Source organism: Apteryx mantelli, chromosome 10, assembly GCF_036417845.1.
Source record: "Apteryx mantelli isolate bAptMan1 chromosome 10, bAptMan1.hap1, whole genome shotgun sequence".
In the NCBI taxonomy this organism is placed as follows: Eukaryota; Metazoa; Chordata; class Aves; order Apterygiformes; family Apterygidae; genus Apteryx; species Apteryx mantelli.
Window position 1 is genome coordinate 13,299,709 of NC_089987.1, and position 5,292 is coordinate 13,305,000.

Here is a 5,292-nt window from a genome sequence, read left to right on the forward strand (position 1 = left end):
TAATGTAGATGTACCAAATGTTATCCTATGAAATCAAGGACTCTACTTGAGCAAAATATTGCCCCCACAATTTAGAAGAACCTGAGATTCTCAGATTTGAAAGCATCTTCTTTCTGCATTGTGATTCCCTTAACATTGAACTTTTACCTGTGGTGTTTACTGCAGTGGCACCTAACTAACCAGTCTCTCCTTTCATCAAAAGATTTTGCTTTAAGCTGTTCCTGAATGATGCTTGTTCATGAGTTAAATGTTCATCCACTGCACTGTGGAGAGAGACTGCTTGACACAGGCCCCGTTCTATCCCGGGCTCTCCTGGCTGCAGCTGCGGGGCTTGCTTTATGTGCAAAAGGCAGACCCTAGACCCTTCTGTTCAGCTCTGCTCCCAGAAGAGAGGGCTCAGCTCAGCTGCCAGCGTACAGGACCTCCCTCTGGAGAGCATCCTGCAGAGCAGCCGCTGCCCCTTCGGGTGGAGGACGGGCTGGATGCGAGGGAGATGACCTGCTTCCTTACAGCCCTGCTGCGCGACTCTTGTGCAGTGGAGGAACAAGCTCATACAAACAGTTTACAACTACCCTTATTTCAGGAAATTTTGGTATCAGAGATAGCATTCTTTTAACTGCAAAAGACAAATTCAAAGTTTAATTTACCTTAGAGCCCACAATTTTCAGAGAACCATTTAGTGATAGAAAATGCGTACTCCTCTAAAACAAACCTGTGTGAGTCAACTAAGTGCTCAGGGAGCTCTTAGGAGGAAATCTGGCTGCATCAGCCAGAACTCCTTTACGATCCTTTGTTTAGTGCTGGCTATGGGTCATGTATCCCAGTCAGGCCTTACAGTGAAATTTCCCGGGGGATTATATTGCTGTGAGAGATTCTTGGAGATACTGAAGTTGTACGGGAGAAGCTGAGGTATGTCTCCACTATGTACATAAAGTATCTTCACGTTCATATCTTTTGGGTATATTGAATCGTGGTCACAGTTTGAATGTCAGAGTAATAGCATATCATTCGCTTCAGGTGAGGATTCTTTTGCACCATATCACAGTTCTTCCTGCCTAGAGCTGACTGCAATGCAGTGCTTTTGTACTCAGTTAAGTTTCTCACAGACTGAATTCAAAATTAATACAAATAAATAAATACAAATGATAAATAAACTTCATTGCGTTTTTTAAGAACTCCAGCCCCCAAATCAGAAAAGTACTAAAACAGAGAAAACACATTTATAGATGTTATGACAGAGTATTATTCTGCTTCCTAGTTATATTCTATAGAGATTATAATAATGTTTCTATAGATTATATTCTACAGCATTCTGTACCCTAGAGAAATGTTGATACACTTATGTTTTATTCTAAGCCCATCTTGCAATAAACCAAGATTATGCCTATGTAATAATCATTTTGAAAGTAGTCCTCATTTTTCCAGTCTTGCCACCTGGTTTCTTTGTTCTTTGTCACATCTCCTTATGAGTCCTTTGTTTTAAATGAAGGATATACCTAGTAGTTGATGCAAATCCTGATCTCTCTTAAACCAAGGGCACTAAGTTGTTAATCCAGATTTGGCCCTACAGAGTGGCTGTACCTGCCAGCGCGTAATGCAATTCCACCACGAGGTGTTTCCTTAATAGGTCCTGCACCAGCACCATGCTGTCTTGCAGAGAGCATGCGAGTTGAGCTCCTACAGCATTCTCTGACTCTTTAAGCATTTAATAGTGGCAGCCGTTGCAGTATCCCTCCTTCCATTACAGTTGCAAGTATAAATTCCATAGCATTTCTAAATCCTAACAAAATGAAGCCTGGGGAATTGGGAAAACAGGGTCAGTATGTGAATTGTGATCCTGTCCATAGCAATAAAAAGCACTATCACCGGACGTTCAGCAGTTGAACTACTGTCATGTTGTTTGTATTTTTATAGATGCTGTTATAACTATAGTCAAGTATGCTTTAACTTTAAAAGGGATGCTGTAACATTATTCAAGTCCAGAGCTGCCATAATCTTTTGTGCTAAATCTTTTGGATTTTATCTATCTTTTAAAAAGAAAGGTAATATGAAGAAAATAGCGATAGAACACAAAGAAGCTTCATTTGCCAATCCATTCTTTTCATTTGGTTTTGCCTATATGCAAACATCTGTGAGCATAGTGGTTTTGTGCAGTTTTCTTCCATATTACATCAAACAGGCATTCCTTATAAATTGCAGAGTTTATTTAGTAACCTAATTACCTACAAATGTCATGTGTATGTAATTCTGAGATTTCTGTTGCTTACATGTTTGGGTAGAACAATTTCATTCTAACTATCATGGATGTACAAGTTAAATTTGCTTTTAAAAATTGATTCACAATACTTTTGTTGTTAAACATTAAATGTATTCAAAATCAATATCTTATTTTGATTCTAGATGCTCTTGTGGTCCAGGACAGAAGATGGAGGCTGTTTTGGGCTTTGTCACTAATACTGTATGAGCCCATAGCTGACTTGCTTAGATTTTCTGAATCTTTTTGCTTATCTGTAATTCCCTATCTCATGTTTGGTTTATTTCATTAACGTTTGTAAACTGGTTTTAGATACTTAAATGGAAAGTGCTGAATAAATATTATTTGCTATACATTGTTAGGGCTGACAGTCGACTTTTGCTGTCTCTGTCATAGAGTAGCACATTTAATGATTTTCAGATTTTATAAATAAATAATCCATGTTGTTGGATATTTGGGATAGTTATGCAATTAAGTAATTTAGCTCTGTGCAAATAGGTTCTTGTAGCTAAAATGTTCAATCAGAAACTCATAAGTTTTATTATGCAGCACAGGACAGTGTAATTATAAGTATAAAACATGCCCCTATTCCCCATTTCTCAGCATTCCTGTCTTAGAAGAAAAGCTGTAAGCAAGAGTAAAAGATTCTTCATTCCTTCAAGGCATTCCCTGAGGGCTTGCCTGCCCTAAATAATTATACAGCCTTGAAACATTTGTCAGCCATCACAGTCAGGACTGCTACCTCTCACGATTTTATGAAGAATCTTGAGATAGTTACTGCCGCCTTAGAGCCCTGGCTTTGGACTCGTAACTCTAAGAGAGTCTCAGCTTACCTGTTAAATGACTGAAAGTTTAAGGCTCCTTGTGATAGCTAACAAAAGCTTGAAAATGTAAAATCTAAAGATTGAAACTCCCAGCAGGCGACATTCTCCTGCCCCATACACAAATGCTATTTATTATTTTTAGAAATCCCTAGCTTTTTAAGCCAAATCTCCTAGTTGTGCTGTGTGTAATTTCTACTTGTTTAAGGCACTGTTGACCATTTGGCATGAAACTGTGTGTTTGGCCACAGTATTAGAGGTGAGCGTCACAAGAACCCTTTTCACCTCTCTTTTACCTGTTTTGCTGGTGCTGGTGTGCAGCAAGAACAGTCACTGCCATTCACTACTCTCCATCCTGGGTCATCCATGTATCTAGCTAGAACAAATGAGCTGGCATGAAGGGAGAATCGGGACAATTTGGCCCTGCCATGCTCCTGAAGGAGTCCTCTATTCAGTGATGTCTGTAAGAGTGCAAATGTGACCTAAGTTTATACAGGGTCAGTTTAGATCTGTAGTAGCCAGTTATGGGAAACCTTATAGCTCCTTTTATGTATATGCCCTAGGTATAACTACAACCACCGAACATGAAAACATAACTGATGGGGACTGTCAAGATTGGATGCTGACTTACCCTAATTAAAATATGTTTGTGAATGGCTTAACTTTCCAGCTTAGAAGAACTTTAGGAGGAAAAGACACTGCCCTTGTCTTCTTGTAATGCCCAGGCCATTCCTGGTTTTTAAGTCCTTCCATTCCAACCCCTGAAACACCACCATCCTGCTCAGGAAGAGGAAAACACAAAGAGCAATAATGTAGAAAAAAAGCCAACTGCTTTTGTGGTTTTCTCTTACTGGGCTGCCTTTTGCTAGTGCATCTTAAGCTTTGAGGTTGTATAGAGAGAATGTATGTCAGAAACTTAAGTTAAACCTAACCCTCTCATCTCTATTTCCTATTCCTCCCATATCTATATCTATATATCCATATCTCATCTATCATATATATCTCATATATATATCATCTCTCTCTCTCTCTCATGCACACACACACACACATATATATATATATATATATGAGAGAGAGAGAGATATATGTCAGAGCTGGAATATTGCTCCACAACTACTAACAGGAGGATTATGGAGTACTGTTTTAAGTTTTTGGTGCTAAGGAATTATCTTACCTGATTTTTGTCCTGGAATTTTATTCTAGATGATATTTAGCCTGGAAAATAAGGCATCTTTGCTTAGGCAAGTTCAAGTTAGGTAGACTACTAAAACTAGCTTATGTCTATGTAAATTAATAAATGATGTTTCTAAGCAGAGGATCTCTGGTGGAGGTATTAGGGGAGTGGTTGTTCCTTTTTTTCCTATTCAGGAATTCATCTTTACAGAAAAGCGTCAGGTTGAGAAAGCAATTGATCCAGTTTATTAATTTGAAGCTAAAGTTGACAAACTACTTTTACTTCACCTTCTCCCTTTCTTTGGTTGTGCTGACATCAATACTCCAGCCTCTAACTGGACTACAGGACCTCTTGTAGATTAGAGAGAGATGTGTTGAAGAGTCATCAGGATTTGGCACTTAATGGGAACCAGGAGGTGCTGCATAGGCTGTGTAAGTAACCTGAGCTCCTGGCACTGTGTTTGCACAGTGTACTGTGATGAGGTGTGGAACATACCATGTGGAACATGGGGATTGCTTCCTGGTTTTTGATTCCTTCTATTCCACGGATGCCTGTGGTTATAAGGAGCCTGTTAAATAACAATGTAATTAATCACTCCTCAGATTAGGAATGAGACCAGAACAAGGAGACATTTTGCTGTTTAGCTTTTTCCTTGGCCTGTGACTTTTCTGGCCAGAGTTTAGATGCAACTAACAGCTAGAATCTGGTCCTAAAGCCGAGCGTCTCCATTCTGAGAATGGAAGTGATTAAGCCCTTACACGATATTCTTCTAAGGGGAGAAAAGCACCTGGGGATGGTTGATGTAGTATCACTGAACAGCTTACCAGAGCACATTTGTTCTGCATACAGTGTAAATGGAGACTCTAAGTTTGTTCAAAAGTCTTATGGCTTGGTGTTCTTTCTGCCATTGTGGGACTATTTTTGGTGTATAGGTGATTTGGATCTGTCTTGTATTTTGCTTCATTGTTTAAAAAAAAAAGGGGGGGGGCACTCATAAATGCCCTGTGTTTTATTTAGAAGAACTTGGTCATTAGCACTGT